This window comes from Diabrotica undecimpunctata, chromosome 1 (genome assembly GCF_040954645.1).
Source record: "Diabrotica undecimpunctata isolate CICGRU chromosome 1, icDiaUnde3, whole genome shotgun sequence".
NCBI lineage: Eukaryota > Metazoa > Arthropoda > Insecta > Coleoptera > Chrysomelidae > Diabrotica > Diabrotica undecimpunctata.
In genome coordinates this window covers 100,938,131-100,965,534 of record NC_092803.1, presented here as the reverse complement: position 1 = coordinate 100,965,534, position 27,404 = coordinate 100,938,131, and the positions used below count along the sequence as shown (strand labels likewise).

General features: G+C 28.7%; 1 protein-coding gene across 3 annotated transcripts in view; it reads left to right on the top strand.

Annotated features, from left to right (window-relative positions):
* The window catches only part of LOC140451697 (adenylate cyclase type 6), a 3,083,308-nt gene that overhangs the window by 842,932 nt on the left and 2,212,972 nt on the right, over positions 1-27,404 (top strand). The gene's annotated exons all lie outside the window — the stretch shown is intronic.

Below are 27,404 nucleotides of genomic sequence, written 5' to 3'. Positions count from 1 at the left end.
AGAAATACAGAGCGACCTAACTATAACAGACAGGTAAATTGTGTACGAAGAAATAGAAGCTGCGAAGACAGGGAACGAAATAGTACAAGGCAAGAAAGTGTGAGTAGAAGTCATAGTAGGGAAAGACATAGGACATCAGATCCAAGTGGTCAGATACAATCTGACAATTCTAATAATCAAAATTTTGTTCAGTAAACTTTCTGAATTACAAGTTAGGTCATTGCTATTATGAAAAACCTTCTGAATTTATTTCTCTAGATGAAGATAAAATTATTGAATCTATTAATTTAATTTATATAAATGCTTTGCCCAAAAATAAAATGATTAAAATTATGATAGATACTGGTTCAGAAAGTACTTTAGTCTCGGAGAATTTTATTTTTAATACATTAAAACTATCAGATATAATAAAGATTTCAAAAATTAAAATTGTTGGTGCAAATAATAAGAAGTTCGGTGAAATTGATAAACTAGCCAATTTTAAAATTAATATTCTTAATAAAGAAATTAATATGCAAGGATTTATTGTCAAGGATTTATGTGTTGATATATTAATGGGAAATGATGAATTGGAAAAGAAGAAAGTAAAGATAGATTTTGAAGAAAAAATGGTAACTTTGGAAGAACAAATAATTAAATTTATGCAGAAAGATGAGGTGGAAGAAGGAATAAGAGTTGATAGGATATTATTAAAAGAAAATAATGATGTTTATGAAGAAGAAATGTATTTTGATGATAGGGATATGTCCCAAAAGAATGTAAAGAATAATTATTGTAGTGAATATTTAAGGAATGGAAATTTTAAGCAGATGGATGCCTACGAGGTGGAGTGCGTAAAATTGGAAGCAAGGAATAATGAGTACATAATGAAGAATAATTTTATTTGTAAAGAAGAAGATATGATAAAAGTTTTAAATTGCCCTGAAGAACATAAATCAATAGTAGTTTCCATATTGCAGCAACACAAGGGACTTGTCAATAAAGAAAATAGAATTGCACAAAATTATATCCATAGTATAAAAGTTAAAGAAGAAAAAGATTTTAAAACAAAATCATACCCCATACTATATAAATACAGAGAAGAAGTAAACAGAACGATTAATAATATGTTAGAAGATGAAATCATTGAGAAGGCAGATACACGTTTTATAAACCCGATAGTAGTAGTGCGTAAAAGATCAGGTGAAATCAGGTTATGTTTGGATGCAAGGAATATTAACAAGATCACTGAAAAGCAATTTGAAGCACCAATGAGTATAGATGGAATACTAGGAAGAATTACAGGAATGTCATTTTTCACTAAAATCGATTTACAGCATAGTTTCTGGTTAATACTTTTAGAAAGAAAAAGTAGACAGTATACAGGATTTCAGATAGATGGAGTAGTATATCAATTCAAAGTAGTACCATTTGGACTTCAATCATCTTGCAGTGCTCTATGTAGATGTCTTCATGATATTTTGGATCAATATGAACATTTTGTAATTCACTACATTGATGATATATTAATTTTTTCTAAAACAGCTGAAGATCATGAGAAACACCTAAAAATTATAATTAACAGATTAGACAAAGTTGGACTAAAAATAAATCAAGAAAAATGTACATTTTTTCAAAAAGAAGTAATATATCTAGGTTATAAACTTAATACTAAGGGAATCGAAATGGATCCAGAACGGACACAAGTCATTCAGGAATATAAAACACCACACAATTTAAGAACTTTAAGAGGATTTATTGGAATAATTAATTATTATAAAAGGATGATACCAGATCTAAGTATAAAAGAAATTCCATTACTTGAACTACTGAGAAAAGGTGTAAAATGGAGATGGGATCAGAAAAGAGAACTGGCATTCCAAGAAATTAAAAACATTTTTCTGTCAAATTTAAAAATATACTATCCTGACTACACACAGCCATTCATATTAAGAACAGATGCATCCATAGAGAGATTATCAGGGGTATTATTACAAATACATCATGGGGTCGAATACCCAATACAATTCATTTCAAGAATTACAAAGCCACATGAAAAGGGTTATTCAGTTTCAGAATTAGAACTAGCAAGTATTATACATTGTGTCACAAAATTAAGATTTTATTTGTTGGGTAATGAATTTACTATAGAAACAGATCACCAAGCTTTAACATCTATATTAAATAACAAATATGGAAACAGTAGAATACATCGGTGGAGTCTAATATTGAGTGAATACTGCTTTGAAATCAAATACATTTCTGGAAAATCCAATATAGTGGCAGATGCTTTATCAAGGTTAGAAAATACATCACAAAAAGGGCAGCGAACAATAAAAATTGGATTAAATCAATTAGTAGAAAGTACAGGATTATATTCTAAAGAAGAAATTATAAGATATCAGATCAATTTAAGTGAAAAACAAAAAGTCCTTAAGAAAGATGGAGTTTATTATAAAATAATAAATGGCATAGAAATATATGTAATAACTAGAACTTTAGCAAGGAAAATATTGAAAAATTTACATAATAATTACTTGCATATTGGTTCAAGAAAGCTATGGATGCTATTTGGGGACAATTATTTTGCAAAGAATGACATAAGTATAGCAAAAGAAATTACTACCTAATGCCAAATATGTCAAATAAACAAAGAAAAGAATTTTAAATACCAGAACACATATAGATCTAATGTTGTATATGAAAAACTAAATACAGTGTCCATGGATTTTATTTCAAATTTAGTTCCAAGTCCAACAGGAAAAAAGCATATACTAGTGATAGTTGATTTATATACAAAATTTATTAAACTATATCCCTGCACAAGAACAAATGTTAAAACATTGAAATTATATATTAATCAATTTTTCGAAGAAATAGGACCATTTAGAAATTGCATAATAGATAATGCTACATATTTTAACAACCAAAAATTTCGAGCATTTTGTGAGAAAAAGGGAATTAACATTCATTTTACAAGTATCAGACATCCTCAGGCAAATCCTGCAGAAAGATATATTAAAGAAGTTATAAAATATTTAAGAATAGTGTGCCAAGATCAACATGAAACGTGGCAGCAACATATACCACAAGTAGAATATTTTTTAAATAATACACATAATTTAAATACAGAGGAAGTACCAGAATATTTAATGTTTGGCCATATAGGAAACAAAAAATGGATTAGTGAATATAATCAGGATATGTTAGAACAAGTAATGCAGAAAGTGAATAACCGAATTAGGAGGAAAGCTGAAAAATATATCAGAAGACAAAATCGAAAAATAAAAAAACCAATCACATTTCAAAAGGGAGATAAAGTGTTAATTCGTTCACTTAGAAAAAGTAATGTTAAAGAAAACCGTTGTAAGAAATTACAACCAATGTTTGAAGGTCCATACAGAATTGAAAATCAGAATGGACTAAATAGTTATGTGTTACTAGATGCAGAGAACAGACTAAGAGGCATGTTCCATATCAACGACATCTTTAAGTATAATGAAGAGAATGAATAATGTTTTCTATACTTTTAACATTAATAATAACAACTGTTACTGATATATCCATTTTATTCAATAGACTTGATTTGTTAAATAAATGGTAGATTTCATTATTGTGAATCAATTTGACATCATACTTGTAGTCTTGTACATATGGAAATTATTTTGTACCCTAAAAATCATAATTTGGGGTTAGATACAAAATTGATTTTATAAATGTCTTTCTAATATAATAAAGTGTAAAACTTACCAATTTATATGGATGAAAGCCTTTTGAATGGAAATAATTCCTAGATTTGTATCCCAACATCCATGGTAAAATGTAGTAAACACAAACATACAACACACAAACTTCCATTTGACATGACAGTTTGACATAGACAGCGAACAGGGATGTATTTAATAGAACAAATTTTAAATAAGAAATTAAATTAGTGGACAAGAAAATTAATATTTAAAAAAATGATAAGTAAATTATTTATTTTAAATATTATTTTGGGGTATTGATATGATTAGTGTTTAAAGAAAATAATTTATAAGTTATATACTAGACAATATTAGATATAACAAGTATTTGGTTATTTTAAGAAGTTATATACTAGAGAATTTAATAAAACTTATTTATGTGAGGACATTTTTAAGAAATTAGCATATAATAATTGTAAAAAGTTGTATTTTAATGTTGTAAATATATTTAAGTGAGCCATGTGATTAGGCAACCAGATATACATACTCTCGAAGTGACAGATACAAATTAAGAATTATTACGAATATAAAGTGGGGTTATAATAAAATGTTAGTTTAAAATGTTTAATTTATATATATTTACTGATTTAAGTGTTTATTCTGATCTGAAAAGCCTAAATGTCAACAAAATTATTAATAGAAAAGTATGGAATTCTCTAGATCACCGGAGATGGCCTTGTTTGCGAAATGGTTTGTTCCAGAAAATTCAGACATGTATTTAATAGAACAAATGGAACATGATTTCTTACCAGATGGTTCTGGAACATCCAAAAAGATATAAATACCCGGTGATTTGGATTCAGAAGTCAGTCAGTCAGTCAGAAAGTTTAGTAAGAAAATCCATTTAGTTAGTCAATCAGTTATGAGGCCAGTTTTAGTATGAAAATGAGTTAGAGGCAGTCAATCAGTTACAATTGTTCAATATAGTGAGTTAGATCAAGAAACAGTATAAAGAAAATATTATAGAAGATTGAAAATTATGTTATGTATAAATGATGATAATGGAAGAAGTATTAATTGAATATTAAAATTAAATAATATTTTGGTGATTGGATATTGATATATTGAAAAGAAGAATAAAAATAAATGCTGTTTGCTGGTTTGCTTGGTGGTTTATAAATGCTGTGAAGAAAAATATCTTAAATTGGTGGAAGCTGATAATTGGAAAAAGTAATTTCACAAAAACAAGAATAACCGAAGCTGAGAAGAAGACATTTGAGTGGTGATTATAATCTATATAGTGGAAAACAGTTCATTTAGGCATTCAGTGACAGAAAGGTACAAAAGTTTGTTTAAATTGTACATTGTCTATAGAATTTAATTAGTTTCATAAGAATTTCAATTTAAAGATAGTTTATTTTAAATTTACATTGGCTAGGTTAGATATATATTTGTGTTTCATAGTAGATCTAATAAAGATAATTTAAAAAAGTACTTACAAACTAATTCTTTGAGAACCGCGATATAAACCCTATATATTATTAAAAATACTCATTGCTCATCATTCGAACAAACAATACATCATAACATGATTATTATATATATATATATATGTATATATATATATATATATATATATATATATATATATATATATATATATATATATATATATATATATATAATAATCATGTTTATTGTATAATATCATGAGTGTTTTGTATTTTGAGAATGATTTCCGGAGTGGAATTAAAACAATTGTCAATTAACTTGTTCAGAAAGATTTCCGTGGTTAGTACAACTAAACCTAGTCTTTCAAGTTGATCCAAGTCGACTACCATTGCGCCGAGATTTCGACATCCTGGTTGATGTCTTCTGCAGGACTTCCAAGGTCTCAGTCTCCCGAGCCCCAGACATCACTACACGGATCACTGATCCATGCATTACCGCTACTGGTAACAGAGGACGATTCATTTATACCGTCGATATTGACCTGGTTTGGCTAAAGGTTGGCGTGTGGATTAAGCGTGGGAATTAGCGCGGGGATTGGCGCGGGGTTGGCGCGAACATTTCTGACAGTAAGATTTTGATTTTCAGGAGCAGCGGACGACATTTATTTTATGAGACATCTCCATGTAGAAGGTAAATGTATGCCGTCATCGCTTTTATTGAGACAATTTGGCCTGTTTTCAATTCTAATGGCTTCTCGGATAATTCTTGGTTTATTGAAGCGGATGGAAACTATGGTTTTGGAGTTTTTAAAATCAATTTTGTGACCTGTATGAAGATGGTGTTGACCTAGAGCTAAGATTAAATGGAAATTGGTAACAGAAATGGAATGTTTATAAATCCTATTTTGGATTTTACGTATTTGTTTGGCCTATATTGGATCGGGGGCAGTGTGCAATAGAAATTTCATAAACTTTGTTTTGTTCATTTTTAGTGTTGTCTTTAATTGATCGGACAAGAGATGTAAGATTTTACTCGGACAAAGTTGAGACAAAAGCCATATGGGTAAAGTTCTATATCGTGTCACTCTTGACAAACATTCCTATAGACAAAACTCTAAACATTCTAAAAACTAAATACAGTATCCAGCAAGACTATCTTTCATTAAACATTGTATGTCCAACACTTATTTCATCTTCCAAAATCAATTCTACAGACAAATAAATTGTGGGTTTCCCACTATCTCCAGTATTTACGAATATCTTTATGGAATACTTCGGGACCCGAGCACTATCCACATCAAACCTAAAAACCCACATGTTGGCTACGATATGTTGACGGTACATTCGTCATTTGGCCCCATGGCAAGGGTTAAATTTGGACGGAGGCGTAAATGCTAATTCTTATCGCATAATAGCCCAAATCGTATTCACCAAATCGCAGATTTTGAGGCCGTTCCCTTGCAGTCTATTTACTGATCAAGATTATTATTGTTGTTTTGTGATTTAAAACGATTGCTACTTATCCGTCAAGGTTTTCGATACTAAATTATAACGGAAGTATTCTGCAATTGTGATCCATATCAGTTTTACATATTACATTTTTCTACTGTGTGAGGTACCTAGATAAAAATATCTGAAATATAACGAACATTATTGTATTGATACCAAGAACCAAATACAACAGATTATATTACATAAAGTTGTACGGTAAAGCCTTAAAAGTCGAGAAAAGCTCTAAATTATAAACTTTTTTGGCGACGTGCACTTAAACTACTATTGTCGGCATGGTATTTAGCCACAGAGTTCAAAAATATATTATTTAATAGTAGCAGGAAATCCAGAGAGCTTAAAGATGTTAAAATAAATAATTTCTAATGTGTATAGCTGGTGTGAACTAATGTTCTGATGTGGACGACGAGGAATTGGGAGTTATTTTATAAATAATAATCAAATTATTTTAATACATACGTTCGAAATGTTGTTTAAGCAAAATATCCTCATAAATATCTGAAGATGAATTAGGTTTAGAGGTTACATAAATATGTACTTGTAAACTTTTAGAAGATGAAATACACTAATATACAAAAATATAATTTTTCTAGAGAACTGATCGCTTCACTTCCTTAATCAAAATAATGTTAGAAGAATTCTACAAAAAACTAAAATCCGTATCCTTTGAAACGTGAAAAAACCATCAAAAACATTGTGATTTAGGATACTTTTAAGGCGTATTCGTTTTATTAAAATGAGTCCACTCGGGTTAGACTCGTTCGTACATAATTTAAAATGTAGTTAGAAATTAGTTTCCACAATAATGTACATAAATGTAGATTAACAAAAATAGAGAGAATTATATTTATACGAGTTTGCTTTCTTTAGTTTTTTGAGCTACAATCAATATTAAGGTCCTAAACGTATAGAAACTAGACGGTGACGTCATCAGTAACAAGCCATAAACAGGAACGAACCTACGACCTTAGATATTGATTTTAGCAAAAACTGACACAAATCAAAACTATATAAAATATATTATCATTTTGGTTATGTACATTCATGTCGTAATGTTAATATTAAACCTGATAATTTAATAATTATGATTACCCTTTTTGTCTAAAAGTGGAGAATGGCGAAGGTCTCGAGCAAAAACAGTTCTCTTTTAAAACCACCGTTTAGTATATTTTTTTGTCACTGAATAATAATTGGATGTCTGTTTTTGAAAAGCAAATCGTTTAGTGATTTCGGTCAGTAGAACCTAATATTGACTAATTTATATACTTTAATAATCGCAATAGGTCTCCAGAAATAGGAAATGCCACAATAACCATTAATAGCTGTTACCTCAGCGGATATTATGTATTATTGTTCCAAAATAAGACTTGATAATCAATTCTAAAAGGGACGTTAATTAGTTTTCCTTTATTTGATGTTTAAATAATTTATTGGAGTATTTGTAATATTTTAATTTCTTTATTAATTGTAAGTATATATATATATATATATATATATTTATATAATAATTTATATATATACATATATATATATATATATATATATATATATATATATATATATATATAATAATATATATATATATTTACATATATATATATATATATATATATATATATATTATATATATATATAATACATATATATATATATATATATATATATATATACATATATATATATATATATATATATATATATATATATATATATATATATATATATATATATATTGAAATGATATAATTTTAGATATAACAAGTATTTGGTTATTTTAAGAAGTTAAATACTAGAGAATTTAATAAAAATATATTTATGTGAGGGCATTTTAAGAAATTAGCATATAATATTTGTAAAAAGTTGTATTTTAGTAGTTATGATTTTGTAGATATATTTAAGTGAGCCATGTGACTAGGCAACACACTATACCCTCCACTCCAAGTGACATTTTAGGAATATAAAGTGGGGTTATAATAATAATGTTAGTTTAAAATGTTTAATTTATATATATTTAATGATTTAAATGTTTATTCTGATCTGAAAAGCCTAAATGTCAACAAAATTATCAATAGAACATTAACGAATTCTCCAGAATGCAGAATTTGACCTGTGTTTATGTTGGAACATTCTGGAATAATGATTATGTCGGTGGATGGAACAGATACTTTTTTCGAGAACATCCATATCGAAGAAATAGAACTAAATAGAACATGATTTCTTACCAGATGATTCTAGAGCATCCAAAAAGATATAAATACCCGTGATTTGGATTCAAGATGGCCAGTTTATTATGAAAGTTAGTAGACACATTTAGTTAGTGAAGTAAATTGTTCAGAATTTTCAAGAAGTCAGTCAGAAAAGTTTAGTAAGAAATATGAAAGTTAGTTGGAGTCAGTGAATCAGTTACAAATAGTCCAATTGTTTGATATAGTGAGTTAAATGAAGATTAAAAATTATGCATATATTTTAATGCACATTTATAATTATACACAAATAATTATTGAAGATTAAAAAAAAGTATATTGGAAGAAATTAAAATTATATTATGATTGGAGATTAGTATAAATCAACTTATAATAATTGGATATTGGAATATTGAAGAGAAGAATAAATATAAATGCTGTTTTGCTGGTTTGCTTGGTGGTTTATAAATGCTGGTGAAGAAAAATATATCTTAAATTGGTAGAAGCTGATAATTGGAAAAAGTAATTTCACAAAAACAAGGATAACCGAAGTACGAAGACAGTCAGTGGTGATTAGAATCTATATAGTGGAAAACAGTTCATTTAGGCATTCAGTGAAAGAAAGGTACAAAATTTTGTTAATATAATTTAGTTAGTGTCATAACAGTTTCAATTTTGAAGATAGTTTGTTTAAATTTTACATTGTCTATAGAATTTAATTAGTTTTATAAGAATATCAATTTAAAGATAGTTTATTTTAAATTTACATTGGCTAGGTTAGATATATATGTGTGTTTCATAATAGTTATAATAAAGATAATTTAAAAAAGTACTTACAAACTAATTCTTTGAGAACCGCGATAAAAACCCTATATTAATAAAAATACTCATTGTTCATCATTCAAACAAAAAACACATCATAACAATTTGGCACCCAACGCGGTGGCTCTCTATTTAAAAGAATTAGTTTGGGAAGATAAGTGCTCTCATATAATTAAATTAATTATCAGTAGAAAGAAAAAATTATAGATTTTATTTTTAATTATATTTAAACAAGTAAAGTCTCAAAATGTCTCAGGGAAAGAAAGGTACAAGAAGCAAAAAGAATGAAGAAGATATGGAAGTAGAAACACAACCTATACAAGAGGAGAGTTTAGTTCAAGTTCCACAAGATACTGCAGAAATGAATCCAGAAAGAGAGGAAAATGTCAATATGGCAGCTTTGATGTCATTAATGATGCAGATGAACAAGACAATAGAAGTGAATACGAAAAAAATGGAAGAGAATTAAAAAGAAGTCAAAGAAGACATGAAAAAAATAGAACAAAAAATGGAAGAGAATTCAAAAGAAGTCAAAGAAGACATAAAAAAAATAGAACAAAAAATGGAACAGAATTCAAAAGAAGTCAAAGAAGACATGAAAAAAATGGAACAGAAATTGGAAGAGAATCATAGAAAATTAGAAAAGAAAATAGAAGATAATAATAATAAAATTGTAAAACAAATGGATAAAAAACTTGAAGCTGCAGAGAAAAAAGTAGCAAATGAAATTAAAAGTATACGGAATGACTACAAGAAAAGGATAGACAATGAGAGGACAGAAGTAAAGAGGATTATTCAAGATAATAAGAAAGATATAGAACAGAAAATAGAGTTGCAGAAATGTAACTTAGAAGTAAAAATTAACGAAGACAGGAGAAACACAGAAGAAAAATTAGACGATATACAACAAAATATCCAAATAAATAGTAATCAAATAAGAAATGTGGAACAGAGAATAGATGATATTTCACAAATGAGAGATATAGCGAGACCTTACTTAAATTTAACAAATGAGACTGGGATTAAATTCTCTGGTAATATAAAAAATTTGCATCCTAGAGTATACATAAATAGTTTAAAACATAAATTAAGATTTGTGAATAATATTAATGATATTAAAGATTATATTAGAATGACATTAAATGACAATACAGCAACTTGGTTTGCTAGTATTGAAAATGATTTAGATAACTTTCAAACATTTGAAAATAAATTTTTAAATTATTATTGGGGTGAACTAGAGCAAGCAAAGTTTAGAGAAATTGTATATTTTGGAAAGTATAATCACAATTTAAAATCAAATATGGTAGATTATGCATTAAAACTGATAACAGTTGCAAAATATTTAGAACCACCACTTCACTAACTTCACTAGAGGATGAAACAGTCTTAAATGTATCTAGACATTTTGATGTTGATGTTGTGCAAACAGTAACTGTACAAAATATTCAAACAATAGATAGTTTTATTAATTTTATTCAAATAATACAAAGAGGCAATATGACAAGTAATAATAACAACAGAAAAAACAATAATAACTTTCAATATAATAAAAATGATAATCAACAATATAGACAATCATATAACAATAACACTAGATATGGTGATAGTTTACAAAATTTTAATAATAATAACAGTAATCAAAATAGACAGAATTTTAATAACAATACTAGTTATAATAGACAACATTTTAATAACAGTACTAATAATAATAGACAAGATTTTAACAATAGAAGAAATACAGAGCGACCTAACTATAACAGACAGGTAAATTGTGTTCGAAGGAATAGAAGCTGCGAAGACAGGGAACGAAATAGTACAAGGCAAGAAAATGTGAGTAGAAGTCATAGTAGGGAAAGACATAGGACATCAGATCCAAGTGGTCAGATACCATCTGACAATTCTAATAATCAAAATTTTGTGCAGTAAACTTTCTGAATTACAAGTTAGGTCATTGCTATTATGAAAAACCTTCTGAATTTATTTCTTTAGATAAAGAGAAAATTATTGAATCTATTAATTTAATTTATATAAATGCTTTGGCCAAAAATAAAATAATTAAAATTATGATAGATACTGGTTCAGAAAGTACTTTAGTCTCGGAGAATTTTATTTTTAATACATTAAAACTATCAGATATAATAAAGATTCCAAAAATTAAAATTATTGGTGCAAATACTAAGAAGTTGGGTGAAATTGATAAACTAGCCAATTTTAAAATTAATATTCTTAATAAAGAAATTAATATGCAAGGATTTATTGTTAAGGATTTATGTGTTGATATATTAATGGGAAATGATGAATTGGAAAAGAAGAATGTAAAGATAGATTTTGAAGAAAAAATGGTAACTTTGGAAGGGCAAATAATTAAATTTATGCAGAAAGATGAGGTGGAAGAAGGAATAAGAGTTGATAGGATATTATTAAAAGAAAATAATGATGTTTATGAAGAAGAAATGTATTTTGATGATAGGGATATGTCCCAAAAGAATGTAAAGAATAATTATTGTAGTGAATATTTAAGGAATGGAAATTTTAAGCAGATGGATTCCTACGAGGTGGAGTGCGTAAAATTGGAAGCAAGGAATAATGAGTACATAATGAAGAATAATTTTATTTGTAAAGAAGAAGATATGATGAAAGTTTTAAATTGCCCTGAAGAATATAAATCAATAGTCATTTCCATATTGCAGCAACACAAGGGACTTGTCAATAAAGAAAATAGAATTGCACAAAATTATATCCATAGTATAAAAGTTAAAGAAGAAAAAGATTTTAAAACAAAATCATACCCAATACCATATAAATACAGAGAAGAAGTAAACAAAACAATTAATAATATGTTAGAAGATGGAATCATTGAGAAGGCAGACACACGTTTTATAAATCCTATAGTAGTAGTGCGTAAAAGATCAGGTGAAATCAGGTTATGTTTGGATGCAAGGAATATTAACAAGATCACTGAAAAGCAATTTGAAGCACCAATGAGTATAGATGGAATACTAGGAAGAATTACAGGAATGTCATTTTTCACTAAAATCGATTTACAGCATAGTTTTTGGTTAATACCTCTAGAAAGAAAAAGTAGACAGTATACAGGATTTCAGATAGATGGAGTAGTATATCAATTCAAAGTAGTACCATTTGGACTTCAATCATCTTGCAGTGCTCTATGTAGATGTCTTCATGATATTTTGGATCAATATGAACATTTTGTAATTCACTACATTGATGATATATTAATTTTTTCTAAAACGGCTGAAGATCATGAGAAACACCTAAAAATTATAATAAATAGATTAGACAAAGTTGGACTAAAAATAAATCAAGAAAAATGTACATTTTTTCAAAAAGAAGTAATATATTTAGGTTATAAACTTAATACTAAGGGAATCGAATTGGATCCAGAACGGACACAAGTCATTCAGGAATATAAAACACCACACAATTTAAGAACTTTAAGAGGATTTATTGGAATAATTAATTATTATAAAAGGATGATACCAGATCTAAGTATAAAAGAAATTCCATTACTTGAACTACTGAGAAAAGGTGTAAAATGGAGATGGGATCAGAGAAGAGAACTAGCATTCCAAGAAATTAAAAACATTTTTCTGTCAAATTTAAAAATATATTATCCTGACTACACACAGCCATTCATATTAAGAACAGATGCATCCATAGAGAGATTATCAGGGGTATTATTACAAATACATGATGGGGTCGAATACCCAATACAATTCATTTCAAGAATCACAAAGCCACATGAAATGGGTTACTCAGTTTCAGAATTAGAACTAGCAAGTATAATACACTGTGTCACAAAATTAAGATTTTATTTGTTGGGTAATGAATTTAAAATAGAAACAGATCACCAAGCTTTAACGTCTATATTAAATAACAAATATGGAAACAGTAGAATACATCGGTGGAGTCTAATACTTAGTGAATACTGCTTTGAAATCAAATACATTTCTGGAAAATCCAATATAGTGGCAGATGCTTTATCAAGGTTAGAAAATACACCACAAAAAGGGCAGCGAACAATAAAAATTGGATTAAATCAATTAGTAGAAAGTACAGGATTCTATTCTAAAGAAGAAATTATAAGAGATCAGATCAATTTGAGTGAAAAACAAAAAGTCCTTAAGAAAGATGGAGTTTATTATAAAATAATAAATTGCATAGAAGTATATGTAATAACTAGAACTTTAGCAAAGATAATATTGAAAAATTTACATAACAATTATATGCATATTGGTTCAAGAAAGCTATGGATGCTATTTAGGGACAATTATTTTGCAAAGAATGACATAAGTATAGCAAAAGAAATTACTAACCAATGCCCAATATGTCAACTAAACAAAGAAAAGAATTTCAAAAACCAGAACACATATAAATCTAATGTTGTATATGAAAAACTAAATACAGTTTCCATGGATTTTATTTCACATTTAGTTCTCAGTCCAACAGGAAAAAAGCATATACTAGTGATAGTTGATTTATATACAAAATTTATTAAACTATATCCCTGCTCCAGAACAAATGTTAAATTATTAAAATTATATATTAATCAATTTTTCGAAGAAATAGGACCATTTAGAAATTGCATAATAGATAATGCTACATATTTTAACAACCAAAAATTTCGGGCATTTTGCGAGAAAAATGGAATCAACATTCATTTTACAAGTATCAGACATCCTCAGGCAAATCCTGCAGAAAGATATATTAAAGAAGTTATAAAATATTTAAGGATACTGTGCCAAAATCAACACGAAACTTGGCAGCAACATATACCACAAGTAGAGTATTTTTTAAATAATACACATAATTTGAATACAGAGGAAGTACCAGAATATTTAATGTTTGGCCATATAGGAAACAGAAAGTGGATTAGTGAATATAATCAGGATATGTTAGAACAAGTAATGCAGAAAGTGAATAACCGAATTAGGAGGAAAGCTGAAAAATATATCAGAAGACAAAATCGAAATATAAAAAAACCAATCACATTTCAAAAAGGAGACCTAGTGTTAATTCGTTCACTTAGAAAAAGTAATGTTAAAGAAAATCGTTGTAAGAAATTTCAACCAATGTTTGAAGGTCCATACAGAATTGAAAATCAGAATGGAGTAAATAGTTATGTGTTAATAGATGCAGAGAACAGACTAAGAGGCATATTTCATATCAACGACATTTTTCAATATCATGAAGAGATTGAATAATATTTTCTATACCTTTAACACAAATATAATAACACTAGTAACTTACTGATAGATCCATTTCATAGATAGATGGTAGATTTCTTTGTTGTGAGTAAATTTGACATCATGAAATTGAATTTTGTACATATGGAAATTGTTTGGTACCCTAAGAATCATAATTTGGGGTTAGATACAGAATTGATTGTGTAAATGTCTTTATAAAAAGTGTAAAACTTACCAATTCATATGGATGAAAGCCTGTTGAATGGAAATAATTCCTAGATTTTGTCTATAAATAAACAGAACACAATATAGATTATATTTTTAATTAAGGTTATATTTTATTCTCTGATATAATATCCATTGCTCCATTTGACATGACAGTTTGACCATAGAATAGCCGAACTGTGCTCCGTTTTTCTCTGCTTTGACATAGACAGCGAACAGGGATGTATTTGATAGAACAATTAAAATAGGAAATTAAATTATTTCATTTATTATAATTACTAAGGTATGTGGATAAGAAAATTAATATTTAAAAAAATAATAAGTAAATTATTTATTTTAAATTTAATTTTGGGATGTTGAAATGATATTGTTTAAAAAATTAATTTATAAGTTATATACTAGATAATTTTAGATATATCAAGTATTTGGTTATTTTAAGAAGTTAAATACTAGAGAATTTAATAAAAATATATTTATGTGAGGGCATTTTAAGAAATTAGCATATAATAATTGTAAAAAGTTGTATTTTAGTAGTTATGATTTTGTAGATATATTTAAGTGAGCCATGTGACTAGGCAACACACTATACCCTCCACTCCAAGTGACATTTTAGGAATATAAAGTGGGGTTATAATAATAATGTTAGTTTAAAATGTTTAATTTATATATATTTAATGATTTAAATGTTTATTCTGATCTGAAAAGCCTAAATGTCAACAAAATTATCAATTGAACATTAACGAATTCTCCAGAATGCAGAATTTGACCTGTGTTTATGTTGGAACATTCTGGAATAATGATTATGTCGGTGGATGGAACAGATACTTTTTTCGAGAACATCCATATCGAAGAAATAGAACTAAATAGAACATGATTTCTTACCAGATGATTCTAGAGCATCCAAAAAGATATAAATACCCGTGATTTGGATTCAAGATGGCCAGTTTATTATGAAAGTTAGTAGACACATTTAGTTAGTGAAGTAAATTGTTCAGAATTTTCAAGAAGTCAGTCAGAAAAGTTTAGTAAGAAATATGAAAGTTAGTTGGAGTCAGTGAATCAGTTACAAATAGTCCAATTGTTTGATATAGTGAGTTAAATGAAGATTAAAAATTATGCATATATTTTAATGCACATTTATAATTATACACAAATAATTATTGAAGATTAAAAAAAAGTATATTGGAAGAAATTAAAATTATATTATGATTGGAGATTAGTATAAATCAACTTATAATAATTGGATATTGGAATATTGAAGAGAAGAATAAATATAAATGCTGTTTTGCTGGTTTGCTTGGTGGTTTATAAATGCTGGTGAAGAAAAATATATCTTAAATTGGTAGAAGCTGATAATTGGAAAAAGTAATTTCACAAAAACAAGGATAACCGAAGTACGAAGACAGTCAGTGGTGATTAGAATCTATATAGTGGAAAACAGTTCATTTAGGCATTCAGTGAAAGAAAGGTACAAAATTTTGTTAATATAATTTAGTTAGTGTCATAACAGTTTCAATTTTGAAGATAGTTTGTTTAAATTTTACATTGTCTATAGAATTTAATTAGTTTTATAAGAATATTAATTTAAAGATAGTTTATTTTAAATTTACATTGGTTAGGTTAGATATATATGTGTGTTTCATAATAGTTATAATAAAGATAATTTAAAAAAGTACTTACAAACTAATTCTTTGAGAACCGCGATAAAAACCCTATATTATTAAAAATACTCATTGCTCATCATTCAAACAAAAAACACATCATAACAATATATATATATATATATATATATATATATATACATATATATATATATATATATATATATATATATATATATATATATATATATATATAAAGTAGTTAGGTATTATTGACTGACACGTTATGTAAAATAAAGTTTTATTTTGAGGATGCAGTCATTAATAGGACAGGAAAGTGAAACTGTTTGTTCTTTAATCAAGCTTTCGCAAAATTTATTTGCTTCTTCAGGATATGCTAAAATATGGTATCAGTAAATACAATGAAATTAGAATTAAATAGCATTGTATAAAACTAGTATAACTAGTTGTAACTGTGTTGTAACACAGTTACAACATGAGGTTAATCCATTAAATTTTTAAATTGACAAAACATTAAAACTTAATTTATTAAAATTATATAGTTATGTAAGTACAATATTTTAATTTTGTATAAATTTATTATGACATTGATTATTATATTGATGTTTGATTTATGTCAGAAAGACACTCATTTCTGTTTATTATATTTTTTGTTGTTGATAACTAGCTCTTGATTGTTATTATGGTTACGTACAAAGTGGCGCCAAATATGAATATTTAAATTTTTTGAAATTATAGTATTTATAGTCAGAAAATACTTTGTACGTAACCATAATAACAATCAAGAGCTAGTTATCAACAACAAAAAATATAATAAACAGAAACGAGTGTCTTTCTGACATAAATCAAACATCAATATAATAATCAATGTCATAATGAATTTATACAAAATTAAATAAAATTAAAATATTGTGCTTACATAACTATATAATTTTAATTATATAAAGTTAAGTTTTAATGTTTTGTCAATTTAGAAATTTAATGGATTAACCTCATGTTGTAACTTTTTATACTAGTTTTATACAATGTTATTTAATTCTAATTTCATTGTATTTACTGATACCATATTTTAGCATATCCTGAAGAAGCAAATAAATTTTGCGAAAGCTTGAAGTATTTATTTAAGGTTTCTGTTGTGTAATTTAATAATATATATACTTCTTATTTTAAGACTTAATTATAAAACCAAAAAAAAATATCGAAAAAAACATATTTCGTATAAACTTTATTCTAATAACAGTAATAATTATTGGTAAATTATCACAAAAAATCATCTTATCCTGAATAAACCTTTAATACGCTAGTTTAGCATAGACTACTGGCTCCTTTTTATTAGTCAGGTGAGATTTGAGGTCCATTTTTAAATAAACAAGAATGCAGACCGCTGTTAATCAATAAGCATGCACTACTTGTTTCTGTATTCGTTCATTACTATATAAATTTAAAACGAAATAAAGATCTTTATAGAATACTAACCTTTAAAGATAATAAAATTCCATTATTAAAAATTAAAATGATTTTATATCACGTTCGGTACCTCAAAAATATTGACATTCAAAGGCATACTATGCAAATAATGTTGTCTAATGCATATCATTGAATTAATTATTTCTAATTTGGTTAAAGTAAACAATTACGATTATCCTCGTATTAGACCCCGTTTGAATAATGACCTTATTAGTGACAATAACGTGATATGTGAATTCGGGTTGCAACTCAATACCTACGTAGCAGACTAAGTTTCATGTTACCTGTTTTAGTAATGAACATCCATTTGCTTTAATCACACTATTTCCAGGTAATTCCCAATAATACATCGGTTTTGTTTTCCTTAGATAGCTCGAAAGCTGTATAGGTGAGTTTGATGCTCGTATGAAAAATACTTAATGAATCTTTTTAAAAGATATATTGTCTGAAATACTGATAAGAATTAATTCAAATATTATGTTTATATGGGATTAAGCCACAATTATTGGTTGTAATAAAATTACTTTTTTAACTACCTAGTGTTAGTTTAGACGTTTCGACTTCCATTCCCGAAATCGTTTTCAAAAGAAGATTATTATAATAAATTCTGCGAAATATATGTAACCAAAGTTATTTTTTATTAGGTTGTCATTTTAAAATTAACATACTTGGTCTCGATCTTGTAGGCAGCAGCATGTAAATGGCTGAAAAAATCTAAGGGTGGTGTTTTTACCATAGAAATATAAAATTCTGATTATTTTGTGAAAGGTCAACAACAAATGTACGCAATAATGTATCAGCTATCATCCAAAATATTGAGAGAGCTACTTACTTTAACTATCTATGATGCTACATCACAGATCAAGTGGGCCCAAGTAGAGAGATCAAATCCAAAATTAAAACAGCTTGCATAACGTTCCCAAAAGTAAAGTCACTCTTCTGTAATCATAGTTAAATCTAAATTTACGCCAAAGAATAATCAAATGCTATATTTGGTCAGTCTTGTTACTTGACACCGAGACTTGGACTCTCAAAGCTGATAAGATCAATCCCCATTAAGGTGTTAGAAATGTGGTTGCATAAAAGAATGCTTTGAATATCCTGGAATTCGATGCAGACCAACAAAGTGTTTAAATAGAGTAAATGAAGTTCGTAAGTTACTGAAAAATATTCAAACAAAAAAATTCATACCCACATGTTCTTAGAGGAGACCGGTACAGAGTTCTTCCGCTTATCATAAAAGATAAAATCAAGGACCGCTGAGGATTTAGGAGGCAACAGATACCACGGCTCAAGATTATTCGCGATTGAACAGGAATACACAATGTCGAACAACTATGCCGATTAGCTAAAGACCATAAAAAATTTGCCAATGTAGTTGCCAATATTAGGGGTACCTAATATGGTATCAAAAAATAATCATAGTCAGTTTAATGAATAAGAGTGCAAGAGGAACTAGAAATTACTATACGACGTTACTGACGACTGTACGATAAAATATGTGAAAAGAAGGCGTATCAGTTTTCCCAATATATTTTATTTTTGCAGAAAAATGCCCCCCTGTACAAGTTTGTAGATCTAACAATTTAGGTACAAGTATAAAATATTCAAGTACACTATTTTCTAAAATTTCAAATTCCAAAATTTTCAAATAAAAAATTTTGGTAAATTTCCACAGGACGGTTGATATGAGCTATGAGCGCATGGATTACAAAGCAAGACTACTTTTTTTAATAGTTTAGGGCATTGTATTAGTAAATAAACAAAAAAGAAATTTCCCTAACGAACCAGAGGTTGTACTCAGGGATGACAATCATTTACACTGTTCAATATTTTTTTTTATTTAGAAAAAACATATAATCCACATCAACCACGCAGGGTTATTAGTGGAGTAACGTACACAAGAGTTCATTTTATTTACATTAAATAGATGTATATAAAAATAAATTTTTAAATAATTTATTACATGGTCAATGTTTATGGTTAAAGTGGTTTTGATGTCATCTGAGATACCATATTTTCTTCTTGTTTCTTCGTGGTACTGGCAGTCAATCAGAATATGCTTCACCGTCAATGGGAGAGAACAGTTTCGGAAGGTTGGAGAAGATTCTTTGTTGATTAAAAATTTATGGGTCAGTGCAGATTGTCCAATTCTAAGTCGGTTAGTTATTACTTGGTCTCTTCTATTGGATGGATTATTCGAGATGGTCTTCACAAGGGGATAAATCTCATATAGTTTGGTTCCTGAATCTTTTCAGTAGTCTTGCCATATGTTCATACAATGTTCCTACATGCGACGGTACCCAGATAAATGCTATTTCTTTTCAAATTGATTGAATTATATTGATCTCATTTTTTATAGCCTGAAATATTGGATTTGGAGAGTATATTTTGTTTATATACATTTATTCTCACTACGCGTTTTGAAGAAAATTAAGGCTTTCAAAATGGCTGTGGTCTCGCCTGTGAGGTTGCAGCAGTTTGTAGGTATGGATATAGTGGGAGTAGTGTATTTACAGTAGTATGCAGCAGCGTGTCCGTTATGAGCTTTAGAGGCATCACTGAAAATTTGGAGATAATTAGGATAATGAGATATCACTTCGGACTACAAGTGTTTAATGAAAATCATCCCTTGATTATCCCTCAACTAGTGACGATTCGTCAGTTTCGTCAGCTGAAGAAGGGTTAGGGTTTATTTTTTCCTCTAGTCGGGTGATATTATTTCTTAACCTAGAATTTTGTGTGTAACAATAAATAAAATTAAGGATCTGAATTAGTTCCTCTGGTTAATTGGAGTAATCTTTAGAAGTTAATTCAGGGTTATGAGAGTTTAAAACATTTTCCATAAAATCACATATTTGATTGAAATTTAGTATAAATGGAGGTGATCTATTTTCGATTTTGTCTTTGATGGATTCTGAGGAGTTAATGACATCTTCGCGGGGGGTTTTGGAAGAGGTTTTGGGTTTCTTTTTTGGTTTATATTGTTTAGGAGTATTAAAAACGGATGAGTCGGTTTTTGGGTTATCTTCGTTAATTTCAGGAGATGATATGTTATGTCTTTTTATCTGTTTAGAATTGACTGCACTATTTAAGGTTATTGGTGTTTCTGGTGTCGTAGTATTTTCAGTGTTATTAACAGCTGGTGATGTTGTTTTGGAAAAAGTGTTTGGATTATCTTTAGATATGTTTCGGATGAAGTCGGTTTTCGTAGATTGATATATTTTATGATTAGGTTCATTAGGTTTAGATAATGACGATGTAGTTTAAGTAGAATCTGAGAGGGGAGTTGAAGGGGTATCATTAGGTTCATGAGGTTTAGATAATGATGATGTGGTTTGGGTTGAATCTAAGAGGGTAGTTGAATTAGTTTGGTTTGAAATGTGAGCGCATTCTGATTCTTGATGACCAATGGTTTTACATTTGGAGCAACTGAATTCGTCTATGAAGAGAAAGAACCGGTAGGAAGTATTATCATAAGTTATGGTAAAAGAGTCAGGAATAGACATATTTTCCAGGGGTGTAATGAGTGATTGCCTTCTAAAGCTCAGAACATGACTGTACTCGCTTTCAGACATACCTACTCGAAGAAAAGTCATTTTGGATACAGTGTGAATACCAAGTTTTTGTAATTCTTGTTCAATTATTTCGTTCGGGATTGTAGGACATCCATTAGATATTAGAAGTCTCTGGGCTGGAGAAATTAATCTTCTTACTTCGACTTGACATCCATTTATTTCGATATATTTATAAGAATGAAGAAGAGCATCAACAGTGTTTTTTGAAGAGAGGTATATGCATATCCTATTGTTAGCAATTCTGGAGGCAAAAAGTACATTAATTGGACCCACTAGTGATCCAATAGCTACGACGTAATCATGGATTTTTGTACCTTGAATGCTGGAAATGACTATTGCTTGTTGTTTTGTTGGATATTTAAAATAATTTACGACATCTGAGTAACTGTGTTTAGTGGAGTTGTGCGTAGTATTATTGTTGTATGAAGTCATTTTATTAATTTTCTTGATCAAAAGTTGAGCCAATCCTGTGATCGGTCCAAAAAACTGGTCAAGACCCAACTGGAATTTTTGTTATCTCTTTACGTAGGTATTATTTAAAGGTTATTTTGTTATTGTTACAAAAATAATACGAAAAGAAGTGCCACTCACTTGAGATAATATTGTAAGCACTAACTAATGCACTTAAATTTGTATTAGAGGTAGAAAATATTAAATTATGCTTTGTTTTTACCATTTACAATGACTATATTTCGGGACAGCTGATAACGTGGTAGATTTGATCGCTATCCTGTTCAATATTTGTTCTACATTACCATAAAGTTAATAATATAAAATCCTGTTACGAAGTATATAGTACAGTATTAGTAAAGTTATATGATGAATTTAATTAAAGAAGATCGCATCCAAAATTTCAGATCCAGTGTTCTTAAGAAATTTTGTAAAAATGGATTTAATTATGTTAAATGAGTTGATTTTTCTTATGTAGGTTTTATAGATCTCGGGTACATAGTTAAATATTCTAGGAATAAAGTAAGAGAAATTGTGTTTTTCAATTAATTTATAAGCACGAGTAATTTGGACATAGTCATGAACTTTTCTTCTGGTGCTGTAAGTATGATCCATTGATTTTAAAACATGTTTCTTTTTGTATGTAAGCAAAATTATGTTTAACAAATATTACTGTCTAATATTAGAAATACCTACTTGCTGATAAAGAAGTTCTAATGAATACAAGCGAGATGTTTTTAGCATTATTTTCAAATACTTCCTTTGTAATTATTTCGAGTTTATTTAAATGCGAAGCATATGTTCCACCCATACTAAAATGGCATATCTAAGACGTGACTCTATCAAAGAATAGTATACTATCTTTAAGTAAGACAAATTAAGAATATTGCTGAGATATCTAGATCTGTATAATAACATTCTTAGAGTTTTACATACCATATCAATATGCACATCCCACTTCAAGTGACAATAAATATAAACGCCTAAATATTTTATGTATTTTTTGCTATTTATTTTAATGTACGCGTTATTATAGCTTAGATTTAAATCCAAGATGTCGAGTAAATTATTTTTGTATACTGAAAATGGTATGAAATAGGTTTTATCAGTATTAACTGTCAGTAATTTTCTATTAAGCCATTCTAGAACCTTTGTAATTTCTGTTTCTGCTAAAGTTTTAAGTTTTTCCAAGAATCACTAGTGTAAAGTATGACAGTATCGTCAGCAAAACAAATAATCTTTTCATTTATTTTCATTACTGCTAGATCATTTATATATATTGAAAACAGTAAAGGACCTAAAACAGTACCTTGAGGCACACCGTACTCAATGATTTTTTCAGCACTTACTTTGGTATTAATTTTGACAATTTGCAATCTATTTTTTAAATAACTTTGAAATAGTAAGTACGGTATGCCCCTTATTTCAAGATCATTTAAAGCACTTAACAACTGCTGATAACTAACAGTGTCAAATGCCTTAGCTAGATTCAAAAATATCGCTAAAGTAAGAGAGCCATTATCCAGCATCTTATATAAATAATCAGTAGTGGACGTTATAGCATCTAAAGTGTAATATCTCTTCCTAAAGCCAAATTGGTTTGGAGACAGCAGGTTAAACTTTGTAAGATATTGATTTACTTGTTCGGCTAAGGCCTTTTCAGAAATTTTTGCAAGGCTGGTAATAAGTGATATAGGACGATAATTGTACACCAATTTTTTATCACCCTTTTTTAAAAATAGGTATAATTACAGCTTTTTTAAAAAGTTCACGACATATACCACGTTCAAATATTTTATTTATTAAATCAGTTATCGGATAAACAACATAATTACAAATTATCTTTAACAGATCGGCGGAAATGTTGTCTATGCCAGGAGATTTTTTTGGTTTTAGGGAATGAATAATACTCTGAACTTCTAATTTTGTTACGGGTTTTAGAAAAAATGTACTATGACATGTGTTTTTTGGAGGATCAGGAGAAAAGGATATTTTAATATTTTTAGCAAGCGTACACCCTACATCAGAAAGAAAATATTTATTATATTATATTTATATTATTTTATCTGGAACTTCCGGCTTCTGCTATAAGTTTGAAACATATACAGGCACAGAAAACGATCCTGCAAAGTGATTTCCTGAAGAGCCAGATCTTGGTGCAAGTTCAAATGATGTCATCAGATTATCACGGGAAGTACAAGATTATTATTATAAAGTATATTTTGATAATTTTTATACCTCCATTCCCTTAGCCATCCCCATCAACGGGTATCGGTAATGTATACTGGAAAGATAACAAGATAATTATTGTTATGCTGTCATCATTAGTTGGATTTAAACCATCTCAACTCGTGCAGAGATATAATGAAAAAAAAAAAAAATGTCCAGCAATCGTGAAACAATACAATAAACATATGGGAGGAGTCGATTTGTTAGACAGTTACATTGGAAATTGTAGATTTAAAATGCGGTCTAAGAGAAGGTATATAAAAATATTTTATCATATTTTAGACATCACCATAATAAACTCCTGGTTATTATATAGAAGGTCTAATTTTGAAAAACCGACTATGACACTAGTTGAATTTAGATTGGAATTGGCACAAACACTGTGTAGTATTGGTCCTACCAAAGACCTAAACGCGGCAGATCATCAAAGGATGTACAGAGAGAAATTGAAAAGAAGAAAATGAAGCCTAACACCTTATCTCTGCCTCCAATGGATATTAGAGTGAACAAGGAAAACCATTTTCCCAAATGCAGTAGCATAAGAGTTCGTTGCAAATTTCCTGGTTGCCATGCCCAAACTTACGTTGTTTGTAGAAAATACGAAACAGCATTATGTTTCAACAAGGACAAGAACTGCTTTTCAGATTTCCACAATAATTAATTTATCATAGTAGATATTACAATTGCGCCATGATTCAAATATGAATTAATGTTTTTTTTAAATAAACCCTAAAAAATAAAAAATAAATTTCCAATATCACACCTGTTTTAGTATTTCTTATTCTCTATTAGCAAATTTTTTAATTGCAAAGAAAAAAATCGCGCATTGTAGGGTTAAGGCTTCTAATATTTTGGTGTAAAATGGTAAAATTTTGATTATTTTTACCTTTATAAAAATCCGCATTTAACTTATTAAAATCTTTAATATGTTTAGGTTTATGAGTAATTAACCCTTAACTGGTCCGCCGGTTTCGGCGATGACGATTATGAGACAACTCTTTTAAAGTTGTACCATGAGGAATGTGATAGTGACAGTGATGTAGACGATATTTCGGAAGATCATAACATTGAATCTGAACACTATACATGTTCGGAATTTTTTTATTCTGACGAGCCTGTAGATTGTGATGAATTAGCAGTAAGTGATAGTGACAAAACCTATGTTTATGGTAAAAATCGACACAGGTAGTGTACGTCAGAAGTTATTCCCTCATCCAGAACACGTAAACACAACATTGTCATAAAAGTGCCAATTCTAAAAACAAAGGCAAAAATGCTCAGCGAGGCTGCGATACCCTTGTCTGTTTGGAATATGTTGTTTAGTGATAACATTCTACAACATATTGAGCATAATACAAACACAAAATTACGATAAATGCGTGAGAAATATTCTGCTAGTTCTATCCATCATCTTAGAGACGTTCTATCCATTCTATCCATGGATGTTACTGAGTTAAGAGCATTTTTGGGACTTCTTGTTTACACTGCCATTTTTAACTCCAGTCACGAAAATATAGACCATTTATTTGTAACAGATGGAACTGGAAGAGAAATTTTCAAAGCAGTCATGAGCAAAAAAAGATTTGCTGTTCTTTTACTTGCTATCCAATTCGACAATCCTGAAGACAGGGAGGAACGCAAAAAAGATGATCCAACTGCAGCTATTTCATTTATATTCAATACTTTCATAGAAAATGGTCAAAGTGTATACGGACTTGGTCAATCTGTCACAATTGATGAAATGCTTGTAAGTTTTCGAGATAAATGCCGGTTTAAAATGTACATGCCTAACAAACCGGCTAAATACGGACTAAAAATACAGTGTCTTACGGATGCACGCAATGGTTATTTGTATAATGCTTATATCTACAGCGGAAAAGACTCAGATGGATTTGGTATCAGTGACGAGTACGAAAAATTCCTAAAGTCTACACAAGCTGTGTTGCGCTTAGCTGAACCGCTCTTTGGTAGCAACTAAAATATTACAGCTGATAATTGGTACTCTTCTATTCAATTAGTGGATATTTTACGAACTAAAAACTTGACTTATGTGGGCACACTGAAAAAAAAATAAGACTGAAATACCTCCATCTTTTCTGCCCAACAGAAACAGACCTGAAGGGTCAACAATTTATGGATTTAGGGAAGAATGTACCTTAATTTCTCATGTAAGAAAAGTGGGAAAGGCTACAGTACTTATATCTTCAATGCATAGTAGACGCTATAGTGATCACTCTACTGAAAAACCAGCAATTATTTCTTATTATAATGAGAATAAGGGAGGTGTAGATTCCCTAGATGAGAAATGCTCCAAAAGCACCTCAAGCTGTCGAAATCGAAGATGGTCCTTAACAATTTTTTCCGCATATTGGACATATCTATAGCAAATTCATATATTCTACATCAGTGTTACAAAAACAATCCAGTAATAAAAGAAAAAAGTGTTTTTGCTTTGGAGTTGACTATGAAGTTAGTGCAATATCACATGAAAAGACGAATGACAATGACGAACATTCTACGTCAATTACGTTTTACAATTAGCCAGATACTTGGAGTTCAAGAAGAACAAGAGGACAATCAGACGGATGTTCATATTTTAGAAAAACGCAAGATTTGCAGTTTGTGTCGTAGTAGAAATCGCAGGATGACAAAATACCTGTGCTTGCGTTGTAAAAGCCTGTTTGTTTGGGATGTACACAACCACTATGTAAAAATTGCATATAAAATTGGTAAAGTTTGACTGATGCTGGAAACAAACATTTTTGATCGATTTTTATTTTACCTAATTTTTTGTTTAGTGTGCAATTTGAACATTTTTCCTAGGAATACATTTTTTTTTCATAGCGTTTTTTATATTTTTATTAATTACTTTACAAAACTCTGTACTTTTTCACAAATATTTGTATGGATGTCAGTTTTATTTTAATATTTTTTTCTTAACCCAAATAATGCCCAAATCTAATACGTTCACTTTTAAATAAATATATCAGGGT